Below are 13,734 nucleotides of genomic sequence, written 5' to 3'. Positions count from 1 at the left end.
GGCATCGGATTTTTATAACATGCGCCCGACGACGCACACATGTTATAAAATTGGTGCATTCATGTGCACATGCGCAGATTTTAAAACTGACCCCTATACGTGCAGCACTCAACAGCAAGGCAGAAGAAAGATACTGCTTAAGAAATAAGGTCCTGAGTAAGGGCAATGAACAATGGGTAATGTGCTGGGCGAATAATACATGTTTTTCAAATACATTTAAAACCTTTTTTTTTCACTTTTTATTTTTAAGATGTGAATGAGTATAGTGGATAGTGGATGCCTTATTGTTTAATACTGTTGAACAATTCAACAACCCCTTATGAAAGTGCAGATGGGTGAAACAAAGACCTTTGTCAAGAACTTCTTTTATATTTGTTAAGGAAGACCAAGGATGTTGCATTACGTGAAAGGGATCAGGTAAATTTCTTTGAGATATTACGACGCAATGAATAACAAGGTATTTTTTGTTTGGTAAACACAGAGATTTAAGTAGTTATTTTGAATGATGGAAATGGGGTTTGGTTTTTTTACGATGCTTGGTGATTATAAATGAACAAGATCTAACAGCTGTTGCTGAACATTAGTTATATATAAATGTACAGTTTTTCATTTTTTCCACTGACTTTTTTGGGCATTTTTTTAAAGATTAACATTGTTTAGGTTAAATATTTTTTATTGGACTCTTTCTTGGTTTATAGCTTTCAATTTTTAGTTTAGACCTCTTTTGATTATTTATACCTTTTATATACATATACACACACACCGTTAGACTATAATATTTTATACCTATGAAGTCAGTAGACTCTTTTTAGATTTCTTCACGACAGCCCACAGCAACTCACTGCTCCTTTCTGACCTTGTACCTCAATTGCTTTTATTTTATCCCTAATATATAAAGCCACTTCTCCCCTTTTTTCACATATCCTGTCCTTTCTGAACATAAGACTTGCCATACTGGGTCAGACCAAAGGTCCATCTAGCCCAGTATCCTGTCTCCAACAGTGGCCAAGTCATTTCACGAGTACCTGGCAGATCCCAAGGGGTAGAGAGATTCAAAGCTGCTTATCCCAGGGACAAGCAGTGGATTTCTGCAACTCCATCTTAATAATGGTTTATGGACTTTTCCTCCAGGAACTTGTTCAAACCTTTTTTAATTGCAGCTACACTAATAGCTTTCACCACATCCTCTGGCAACAAATTCCAGAGATTTTTTAAATGTACAAATTAGTAACTTCATTGTGTGTCCCCTAGTCTTTATACTTTTTGAAAGATTAAACGACCGATTCACGTTTGCTCATTCCACGCCACTCATTATTTTATAGACTTCTACATCTCCCCTCAGCCATCTTTTCTCCAAGCTGAAGAGTCCTAACCTCTTTAGCCTTTCCTCATAGGGGAAACATTCCATCCCCTTTATCATTTTGATCAACCTTCTCTGTACCTTTTCTAATTCTGCTAAATGTTTTATCTTTTTTGAGATCTAGTGACCACAACTGCACACAATACTCAAGATGAAGTCGCACCATGAAACAATACAAAGGCATTATGATACTTTCTGTTAAATTCTCCATTCCTTTCCTAATAATGTGTAGCTTTGTATTTGGTTTCTTGGCTGCTGCTGCACACTGAGCAGAAGATTTCAATGTATTATAAACAATGATGCCTAGATCCTTTTCCTGAATGGTGATGCCTAAAGTGAAACCTTATATTGTATAACTATAATTTGTGTTACACTTAAGAACATAAGAAATTGCCATGTTGGGTCAGACCAAGGGTCCATCAAGTCCAGCATCCTGTTTCCAGCAAAGGCCAAACCAGGCCACAAGAACCAGGCAAGTACCCAAACACCAGAAAGATCCCATGCTACTGATGCCAGTAATAGCAGAGGCTATTCCCTAAATCAACTTGCAATAGCAGTTAATGGACTTCTCCTCCAAGAACTTATCCAAACCTTTTTTGAACCCAGCTACACTAAGTGCATAACCACATCCTCTGGCAACAAATTTCAGAGCTTAATTGTGCGTTGAGTGAAAAAGAATTTTCTCCGATTAGTCTTAAATGTGCTATGTGCTACTTGCTAACTTCATGGATTGCCCCCTAGTCCTTCTATTATCTGAAAATGTACGTAAATAACCAATTCACATCTACTCGTTCAAGACTTCTCATGATCTTAAAGACCTCTATCATATTCCCCCTTAGCCGTCTCTTCTCCAGGCTGATCAGCCCTAACTTCTTCAGCCTTTCCTCATAGGGGAGTTGTTCCATTCCCTTTATCATTTTGGTTGCCCTTCTCTCTACCTTCTCCATTGCAACTATCTCTTTTTTGAGATGCGGCGACCAGAATTGTACATGATATTCAAGGTGCGGTCTCACTATGGAGCGATACAGAGGCATTATGACATTTTGCATTTTATTAACCATTCCCTTCCCTAATTGCATCACTTTGCTCTTGTCCATATTAAATTTCATTTGCCATTTACATGCCCAGTCTCCCATTTTGAAAATCCTTTTGGAATTTCTCACAGTCTTCTTGTGATTTAACAACTTTGAATAATTTTGTGTCATTGGCAAATATAATCACCTCACTCATTGTTCCCATTTCCAGGTCGATGTTATAAAGTAGTGGTCCCAGAACAGATCCCTGGGGCATTCCATTATTCATCTTTCTCCATTGAGAAAATTTTCCATTTAGCACTGCTCTCTGTTTTCTATCTTTTAACCATTTCCTAATCTGCATTAGGACACTGCCACTTATCCCTTGGTATTTTAATTTCCTAAGAAGTCTCTCATGAGGGACTTTTCCAAATTCTTTCTAGAAATCCAGATACACTGTATCAACAGGCTCACCTTTATCCACATGTTTGTTTACACCCTCAAAAAATGTAGCAGATTGGCTTTGCCCCATTAAACTATGCTTATCTATATGCTCAGAAATTTTGATCGTTATGATAGTTTCTACAATTTTGCCTGGCCCAATGTCAGACTCACTAGTCTGTAGTTTCCTGAATCACCCATTGATCCCTTTTTAATAACTGGTGTTACTTTGGCAACCCTCTAGTCTTTAGGTACCATAGTTTACAAATTACCAATAGCAAGTCTGAAATTTCATTTTTCAGCTCTTTCAGCACTCTGGGATGTCTGCCATCTGGTCCATGTGATTTGCTATTCTTTAGTTTGTCAATTTGCCCTAATCCAGGTACACTGAGATTTGTTTCAGTTCTTCTGAATCACCTTTGAATATCACTTCTGGCATGAGTATCTCTCTTACATCTTCCTCAGTGAAGACTGAAGCAAATAATTAATTTAGTCTCTTTGCTTTGACTTTGTCATCCCTAAGTGCCCCTTTTATCCCTTAATCATCTAATGGTCCAATTGACTCCCTCATAGACCTTTTACTTTGAATGTACCTGAAAAAGTTTTTATTATGAGTTTTTGCTTCCTTGGCAAGCTTATTTTCAAATTCTCACTGGGGCAGATTTTAAGAGCCCTGCTCGCCTAAATCCGCCTAAATCTGGGCGGATTTAGGCGAGCAGGGCCCTGCGCGCCGGTGCGCCTATTTTACATAGGCCTACCGGCGCGCGCAGAGCCCCGGGACTCGCGTAAGTCCCGGGGTTTCCTGAGGGGGCGTGTCGGGGGCATGTTGGGGCGGGCCCGGGGGCGTGGTTACGGCACGGGGCAGTCCAGGGGCGTGGCCGCGCCCTCCGTACCCGCCCCCAGGTCGCGTCCCGGCGCGCAAGCGGCCCACTGGCGCACGGGGATTTACGTCTCCCTCCGGGAGGCGTAAATCCCCCGACAAAGGTAAGGGGGGGGTTTAGACAGGGCCGGGCGGGTGGGTTAGGTAGAGGAAGGGAGGGGAAGGTGAGGGGAGGGCAAAAGAAAGTTCCCTCCGAGGCCGCTCCGATTTCGGAGCGGCCTCGGAGGGAATGGGGGTAGGCTGCGCGGCTCGGCGCGCGCCGGCTATACAGAATCGATAGCCTTGCGCGCGCCGATCCAGGATTTTAGCGGCTACGCGCGTATCTACTAAAATCCCACGTACTTTTGCTTGCGCCTGATGCGCCAGCAAAAGTACGCCAATTCGCGCGGTTTGAAAATCTACCCCACTTTGTCTTCCTTATCAATGTTTTGCATCTAACATGCCAATATGTATGCTATTTGCTGTTTTCTTCATTCAGATCCCTTTTCCATTTCTTGAAAGATGTTCTTTTAGCTATTATAGCCTCTCTTACATCACCTTTTAACTATGCTGGTATTCATTTAGTCTTCCTTCTGCCTTTTCTAATGCATAGAATACATCTGATGTGGGATTCCAAGGTGGTATTTTTAAATAACATTTATGTCTGATGTAAACTTTAAGGAGTGAATTTTCAATGGAGTTACACCTGTAAATGTAAAATACTATTGTAGTAATTTTCAAAAGCCATTTACTCATATAAAGTGTATTTACATAAAAGTAAATCCTATGGACAATTCAATGACAAATGTTTTAGCAATTTTCAAAAGCTCACTTACTTGAGTAAAGGCTCCAATCTGCATTGAATCAACCTCAGGCTCTGTTTCATTTAGTTTGTGGAAAAAAGGATTTGCATTCACAAAAAAGCGGGGAGTAGCTTGCTTGTTACGGCAGTTACTACCCCAAACCAAATAAGCCTGATACTTTACTTTCAATGCTTATCCAGCATAGCTCTCTGCTTCAATGGCAGGGGAGAAAGACTGATACTTCACGCATATCCAGCATAGCTCTCTGCTTCAACAGCAAGGGAGAAAGTCTGATACTTCACTTTCAATACATATCCAGCATAACTCTCTGCTTCAATGGCAGGGGGAATGAAGAAAAGTGGATCTATATACAGACAACAACCAACAAGGACTGAATTACATAGTCTGGGTAAACAAATAAGCATGGGTGTAACTTGCTTATTGCGGCGGTTACTACCCCTAACTAATTAAGCTATGACACTTAGATGCAGTTCCAACACTGCTCTCTACATTAATGGCGGGGGTGGAAGGGAAATAGAATAAAAAAGGTTACTAAGAGCCAAGAGTAACAGATAAGTATGAGGAAAAAAAAAGTGTGAAACTTGCTGGGCATACTGGATGGGCTGTTTGGGCTTCTTCTCCCGTCATTTCTATGTTTCTCATCTGACAGAGCAAACTGAGGTTTTAGATAGTTTGACCATAATAGATTACAATAGTTTTGCTTCTTATTGTAGGGATAAGTTGGCTGGAGTTCAGGCCAAAATACAACCAGCTATTCAGTCAGGGACTAATAAGCTTACCTTAATGGTGTTTTCTGGAATGTTTTCGAACCAGTGATCTCTATGGAGGTGGCAGAGGCTTTGTCTTTGCTGAAATCCTCTTTTTTGTCCCTTGGATGTCTGCCATTATGAGCCTTAAAGAACTTTGGGAATGATGTGCTTAAAGGAGGTGCAGATTTGATTATTGGAGCCCTTGAGGAAGGGGTAATGCCAGCTCAATTTAAGAAGGGGATTGTTTGCCCCATTTTAAAAGCCCTGCATTTAGTGTGGTGTGAGCCATCTAGTTATCGCCCAATCTCGGTGCTCCCCTCATTAGATAAGTTATTATAGTGTTAAGGCTACATTAAAGATAAGTTATTACATGATCTTCGGTATGGCTTCCATCAAGGGCAAGGTACAAAAACTTCCATGAGAAAAGAGACATTTTGGTTGTCTTGCTTGATGTCTCTGCAGCTTTTGATACCCTCTCACTCATAGTTTTACAACAAAGGCTGAAGGAAGAGGGAATTGGGGGAACAGTTTATGGTTGGTTCTGTTCCTTTTTGGAGGGTCATTCCCAACAGGTCTGAGTAGGGGACAGTTGTTCTTCTTGGTCTGTGGTATCCTCAAGTGTCCCTCAGGGTTCCTCTTTATCCCTGGTGCTCTTTAATTTGTATTTGGCTTCCCTTTATTCTTTACTGCAGGACTTGGGAGTTTATTTTATGATTTATGCTGATGACATCCAGCTGGTGTACTGTTCCACATTACATGTTTGCTGGAGGATACTCTCTCCTATGTTAAGAGTGTTCTTAGGAACATTAAGGATTGGATGAGCACCAGTAGTCTCCTGTTAAATATTTCAAAAAAGGAGATCTTGGGTATTGCAAGAAATGGCAAGGTTTTGCTGAGTCAAGTTCTTGTGGATGGCCTATCACTTCCTCTTTCAACTCAGGTCAGGTATTTGGGGGTGAATGTGAATGCTGATTTTTCTCTGCAAATTGTTGCGGGCAGTTGTGAAATCAGGTTTCTTATAAACTTAGAAAACTGCGACACCTGAAGTTTATTTTGGATAAAGCAGACTTACAAACTATTATTCAAGCATTTGTATTCTCAGTATTATATTACTATAACAAGCCGTAAAGCCCGTTAAAACGGGCTACATCCCTCTGTCTCTCACCTCCCCCTCATTCTCTCTCCCCTCACTCTTCCCCCCCCCCTCCCCCACCCACTCCTCTCCACCCTCCCTCTCCTCTCACTCAGTCCCCCCCTCTCCCTCCCTCCCACTCACTCAGTCCCCCTCTCCCTCCCACTCACTCAGTCCCCCTCTCCCTCCCTTCACCCACCTCCATTTCCTCCCGGCGCCGTAAGCGCGACTTCCCGCAACCCTCACCCGGCTCCATTAACTCCTCCCGCTCCTGCCGGCAGATCTCGGGGGGGGTCACTCCCCGCGCGCGCGGCAGTGACCCCCCCGAGATCTGCCGGCAGATCTGGGGAGGAGAAGTAGCGGCACCGCGCGCGCGCGCGGTGCCGCTACTTCTCCTCCCGCTCCTGCCGGCAGATCTCGGGGGGGGGCGCGGGAGTGACACCCCCCCCCCGAGATCTGCCAGCAGATCTCGGTGGGGGGGGCGCGGGGAGTGACACCCCCCCCGAGATCTGCCGGCAGATCTCGGTGGGGGGGCGCGGGAGTGACACCCCCCCGAGATCTGCCGGCAGATCTCGGTGGGGGGGCGCGGGAGTGACACCCCCCCGAGATCTGCCGGCAGATCTCGGTGGGGGGGCGCGGGAGTGACACCCCCCCGAGATCTGCCGGCAGATCTCGGTGGGGGGCGCGGGAGTGACACCCCCCCCCCGAGATCTGCCGGCAGATCTCGGTGGGGGGCGCGGGAGTGACACCCCCCCCCGAGATCTGCCGGCAGATCTCGGTGGGGGGGCGCGGGAGTGACACCCCCCCCCCGAGATCTGCCGGCAGATCTGGGGAGGAGAAGCAGCGGCACCGCGCGCGCGCGCGGCGCCGCTGCTTCTCCTCCCGCTCCTGCGGCCCCAGCGCCATTTTTTTTTTTCTGATCAACATCCTTGCCCGCACATGCGCAGTAGAGCTGCGCTCTACTGCGCATTTGCGGGCCGTCGGTCACAGGCCATTTATAAGGTAGATTCCTTAAGTATATGACTTCCAAAATGTTATTTAAAGTCCTTACAGCTAATCCGTAATGCAGCTGCCAAACTACATACTGGGACTCCCCAGTATTGGTTACCTTACACTGGCTTCCAATTTGTCAGAGAATTACATTTACACTGTTTATGCTTATTTTTAAAGGCTTGTTTATGGAGGGTCCAGTATAACTGAGGGAGTTATTCGTTTGGTATACTCCCGGGAGAGCCTGATGGTTTATTAGCTGTTAAAAAAAAAAATTTGATTACAAGAGACCAGAATAGGGAATATCTCCCAGTGGAAATCTGGCAGCTGTGGGACTATGGAATTTTTCGTAAACAGGTTAAGGCACATTTGTTCCGGGAAGCTTTTAACTGAGTTATTTTAATGTTCTACTTATGTACATTTTATATTGTGTATGTTAAAATGTGAATCGCCCAAAACAGATGTCTGGCAGTTGGGCGGGCTATAAGTTACAATAAATAAATAAATAATGTGCATTTGTATATGTAAAACCCAATTTTAAGTATGTAAATGCTTTATAAAATCAGGCCCTTAATCTTTGCAGCTGCTCCTTTCAGTTTTTTCCTAACCATTTTCCTCATTTTATCATAGTCACCCTTTTGAAAGTTAAATGCTGTTGCAGTAGATTTCTTTAGTGTCCTCACTCCAGATATTAAGTCTAATTTGATCAGGTTGTGATCAATATTGCCAAGTGACTCCAGCACTGTCACCTCTCACACCAAATCCTATGTTCCACTAAGGACTAGGTCTAAAATAGTTTCCTCTCTTGCTGGTTCTTGTATTAACTGCTCCATGAAGCAGTCATTTATTTCATTGAGGAACGTTACCTCTCTAACATTTATTTATTTATTAAAAGTTCTTTTATATACCGCCTATAAAGGCAACCATGCTAAGCAGTTTACAATAAGCTACCTTGCTGGTTCTGGATTTCAGCTTTCTAACAAAACTCCTAAATTTGGCTTCCAGTATCCTCGTACCCCATATGTACCAAGACAGCTGGCTCTTCCTCAGCACTATCTAAAATCCTATCTATATGACACGTGAGATCTGCCACCTTTGTAACAGGCAGGCAAGTTACAAAGTGATCCCCATGTCTACCAGCCACCCAGTTAACTATATTCCTAATAACTGAATCACCAGCTACAATAGCCGTCCTATATCTTCCCTCCAAAGCATGCACCCCTGGAAACATATCCTCAGTGTAAGAGGATACTATATTTATTTATTTATTTATTTATTTTTAATTTTTATATACCGATGTTCCTGTAAAGAATACATATCGCACCGGTTTACAAGGAACTGAACAGTCGCCTCCAGGGCGGAAATACATTAAAATACATTAAATACATTATAAATAAATTAAATACATTATTAAATACATTATAAATTAAATACATTATAAATAAATTAAATACATTAAAATACATTATATAACCTTGAAGGCAGGTCCTAGCTATACACTATGTCCCTGAAAGTCTCCTCTATATACCTCTCTGTCTCCCTTTAGCTCCTCCAGGTCTGCCTTTCTAACCTTCAGAGATTGCTCTTTCTCTGAGGGTTAGGAGCTCTTTGCACCTAGTACACACATATAACTTCTTGCCAAGTGGCAGATAACCATAACCATAATTATGTATAATTAACTTTATTTATATGCCACCCCAATCCGAGGCAGCTCACAATCATACATACATTTTAACACATTAAAAATACAGCACACTAAAAACACATGAATAAATGCAGCATGCTAAAACCATATAAAAGGCATAATAAGCCTCACAATAATAAAAACAATTTGATAAAATCACGTCAGATTAAAATCAGTTCGGCGAAAGTACAACAACCAAAATACAAAGGGGAAAAAATTAAAAAAAAACAATTAAGTGCAAAAGGAAGATAAGATAACTTTAAAAAAAATACTTTCTCAAAAAGAGAGGATTTTAAAAGTTTCTTAAAAGCTTTCAGGCAGATTACAGATCTCACCCCGTCCGGTAGGCTATTCCAAAAATCAACTGAAAATGCTGATTTTCAAATTTCAGATAGATGAACCTGCTTAATGGAAGGCACTTCTAGCAAAGCTTTCTGTGAAGAGTGTAAGGATCTTGATGGACAATAAGACTTCAGCATCATCAAAATCCATGGTGTTGCTACGTGAGCTCTTAGCTTGTAGACCAAGCAGGCCATCTTAAATTTAATTCTGGAAGCAATAGATTACCAATGCAAGCTAACCAAGACCAGAGTTTTATATGATCTCTAACTGGGTAGCAATATATGAAATGGGCAGCAGCATTCTGTAAGAGCTGCAAAAACTTGATAGCACTGTTGAGGGAGCGCTAAGAAGTGCTCCAGATTCGGAAGAGGAAGTATGCCCTAGGGCCATGGCGCGACCTCAGAGGAAGACTCCGGATAAGCGCCGAGGCAGGTGAGACACATATGAGCATGGGCAGCCAGGCTAGAGACTCCTGACCCAGACCTCTGCCGAACCTGAATGCACTAGAAGAGATCCAGCAATGCAATGCTGGTCTCTGGGGTAGCCCTCCAGCCACTCGATAGCCCTTTCGGATCTGCTGCCTGGGAACGGCAGGCATGACAGGATGGACAGAAGTTGAGGACAGGCGATGACACTGGAACAAGGCTGAAAGATAGGCACTAGGAGACTTGGAGAAGACGAAGGCACTTGGAGACTTGGATGAGACGTAGGCACTTGGAGACTTGGATGAGACAAAGCACTTGGAGACTTAGGCAAGCATTGCCCCTCAGGGCACCCTACACAGCTCCCTTTAGGCTGGTCACGGACCACTCTGTCAGACTGCTCGCCCTACACAACCTGAAGAGGCTGGTTACGGACCACGCAGAGAGCGGGACAAGCACAGGACTGAAGCTCAGGATGGCGGAGGGATCCGGGCAGCACTCGAAGAAGGATCAAGCCAGAACAGGACTCCAATGACCGGGACTGAACACCGGATCAGATACAGATTTACTCACAGAATGGTCATCTGGAGACGGGGTCCAGTGGGCGAGGCTAGGCTTGAAACCCGGAGCTAGGAATTGAAGGATCAAGGACCACTGGACACAGGAACAGGAGTAATGAAATAACTGGAGACAGGAACCGAAGGCTGGAACATCTGAAGACAGGAACATCTGAAGACGGGACGGACGAGGATGAGGACACAGGATCCGACAAGAGACCAGGAACCATGGACAAAGACAAGGGAGTTCCCAGGAAGAACAGAGGGCCTTGAAGAAGTGAAAGACGGACCTCGGAGCCTCCTGGAGTGAAGGGCTGGAACAGATGAGGAATCCAGGAGCGGACTGGATCCTTGCAAAGGAGACGAGGGACTGGTGAGGGGCCCTTTTATAGGGCTGAAGAGGAAATGCCCAGATGAGGTCATCAGGTGGGGCTGCAGGCCTTTTCCCACCAGGGAGAGGCCAGGACCGGTGACAGCGACGGTGGCATCCACGCTGCAAAGATCAGGCCTGGAGGAGGCACTAGGCTGTGAAACGAGGCCCGGACGTCGGCGGCTCCAAGCTACAAGGAGGAAGCAGGTCGGCGGTGGCTTCCTGCCACGAGGAAGCACAGCGGCAGCTGCACTGCCTGCCGCAGAGAGAGGATGGCGGCGGCGGCGGCTCTGCCGCACAGGACAATGGCATTGGCGGCCTCCAGGCCGTGAAGGTGAGAAACTGCTCGCAGCTAGGCCCTCGAGCAGAATCGCAACAAGCTGTTGCGCCCGTCAGTTGCAGGCAGCTGCGACTCTGCTGCTTACCTCTTTTCTCTCCCCTGCTTCCACTCTGGGTAAGAAAGCCATCTCTGCTTCTCCACACTGACCCTCATGGCGTTCCCGGGACGGTGAGGGCACTCCTGGAGGCCATCTTGGTTCCGGGGTAACCTAGGGCACGCACGTGCAAGCCTGGCCCCTTCTTGAGCGTGTCATGGCGGGAACCTTGGGGGCGTCCCCACCGCATGATATCACCTGCTTCTATTACTTAAGCTCAGCTGACCTTCAGTACGACAAATTAGCAAGGATTAATGTCCTGCTCATTCCGCCATTCTGTGACTCTGGTTGCTGTTCCTTTCTGAGTGTTCTTGGTATTCGCTCCTTGGGGGCCTCACTCACACTCATGGCTATCCGCTCCTCGGAGGGCCTCTCTCACTGTTGCTACTCTTTTCAGTGAGTCCTGCATCATTCATCGGACGACCTGGCTCTGCTCCGTTCCAGATCTTCACAGTACCTACGCTCCTATCTACTTCTTCAGTGCCAAGTGAGTACAGTGCCTGCTCTCCATCTGCCTCTACCTTCAGTGTGTGGATTCTTGGGTTACCCCGCTCTGCGGACCACTACCGGATCCATACTATCCTGTGCAACTTGCCACGGCGACCGGCCTACCCCGCACTGCGGACCACTACCGGATATCACCTGCACAGACACCAGCAAGAGAAGGTATTCCTCAAGGCACCCTGTGCTGTAGGGCGCCACCAGCTCTCTATTACCTTGTGTACATCCATCTATTATCTCCAGCCTATTCTGCACTATGGGCCTCTACCTGAGATATCTTACACAAGCACCACTGAGAGGAAGTATTTCCAGGATCATCCCGTGCAGCGGACTATCATCAGAGAAGACCTGCTTACAGGTCCTACATCTTGGACTAAGTTCATTACCCATTCCTCATTACCCATTGCAATATAATAAAGTATTTCTCTGTTGTCTATCATCACTGAGACTCTGCCTGTCGTGGTGAGTCACCACAGGGCTCCTCCCTGTGGGTGGCATTATCCTTACCACGACCCAGGGGCCCACTGTCTAACTCTAAGACACACAGAACATAACAGAAGCACAGGCAGGGAGACCTAAAAACAAACTGATACAGTAATCGATCAGCGGTGTCAGTAAAGCCTGGACAACTAAGCAAAAGTCAGTAAGTTGCAAAAGGACTTTCAATGGTTATAGTAAACATAGCTTATAAAATCCAGATTTAAATACTGCTCTAATTTGAGGAATGAATGACAATTTTGAGTCAATAATGACTCCTAGGCTCCTTGCTTGGTCAACAATTTTTATCTTGTTGCCATCAATCAACATTGATAATGGAGTTGGAACAAATGAACGATGCTGTAGAAGCATGATCTCGGTCTTTTAAAAATTCAAAGCTAGTTTATTTGAAACTAGCAAAGAATTAATTGTGGTCATAATGGCTGAAATCCTGGTTTGCAGTTCTGCCCAAGTTCCATTCACTGGTATGTAAAACTGGATATCATCTGTGTAATTCAAAATCCCTCAGAGTTCAGCCAAAATCAAACCAATAGGGGCTAAACAGATGTTTAAACAATAAAGCTGATAAGGCTGAACCCTAAGGGACTCCTTAAAGCATTGGATACCATTTAAACTAAATCTCATTAATACAGGCCTGTTGTTTTCTCTCACTGATATAAGATCTGAATCAATCTAAAACATGGCCAGTAATACAGATATCTTGCAGGCGACCCAAAAGATTCTGGTGGCCGACGGTATCAAACATGGCCAATAGATCCAACATTATAAGAATGTTGTTCTGTCCCTGATCAAAGCTACATTTGAATGAATCAAAGAAACCAGGAGGATCTCTGTGCTTAAAGATTTTCTGTAGCCATATTGAAACTGATTCAGTACCATGTGTTCTTCCAAAAACTCTTCTAGTTGGGTCAGAACTACGGCCTCAAGAATCTTTGTCAAAAATGGCAATTAAGAAATAGGTCTATAATTTGAAAGATCAGTCTGGTCAAGGCCAGGTTTTTTAAGAAGAAGTCAGACAGCATCTGATGTAAGAAAGATGGGGACATGACCTTCCAGCAGTGATAAGTTAATCAGATGGCTAATTGAGGGGGCAATGATCTCTTTAGCCTCTTTTAGGGCATTCACCTTGCAGATATTCAGAGGGCAATTAGCTGGATTCATAGCCATTATGATATTAGACACCTCCAAGATAGATGATGGCCCAAATGAGTCCCATTTAGCTACTATCTCTTTATGGTTCCTCACATCAGGGACAGTAGGACTAGCAAGTGATGCTGAAATTTTAGCCAACTTTAAAGCTAAAAATTGCATAAAAGTGTTCCCCTCAATTGTTTGAGCAGCCATATTGTGCTGCTCATGAGATCAATATCCAGTAGCATTCAGTGCAAAAGACTGGAAAGCCTCCCTCTATAAATGTTCATCTCCCTGTTTTGGTCACTGTTTGTTCACTTCCCTGCTTTGATTCAGTTACTGCAACCACATCACTATCCTCTTTCCTCATGGTGGATTCTAAGTCAATGATTTAACAAAAGAGTATGAGCATTCATGCACATGACTT

General features: G+C 44.5%; 1 long non-coding RNA gene across 3 annotated transcripts in view; it reads left to right on the top strand.

Annotated features, from left to right (window-relative positions):
- Positions 1-13,734, top strand: part of LOC115086060 — a 51,640-nt gene that overhangs the window by 31,707 nt on the left and 6,199 nt on the right. For all 3 annotated transcript variants that reach the window (XR_003855045.1, XR_003855044.1, XR_003855043.1), the window contains one exon: positions 251-417. This is a non-coding gene — a long non-coding RNA (uncharacterized LOC115086060). The remainder of the gene's footprint in view (positions 1-250; positions 418-13,734) is intronic.

Source organism: Rhinatrema bivittatum, chromosome 2 (genome assembly GCF_901001135.1).
Source record: "Rhinatrema bivittatum chromosome 2, aRhiBiv1.1, whole genome shotgun sequence".
In the NCBI taxonomy this organism is placed as follows: domain Eukaryota; kingdom Metazoa; phylum Chordata; class Amphibia; order Gymnophiona; family Rhinatrematidae; genus Rhinatrema; species Rhinatrema bivittatum.
Note: the sequence above shows the minus strand (reverse complement) of the source record. Positions and strands in the feature narration are given on the sequence as shown.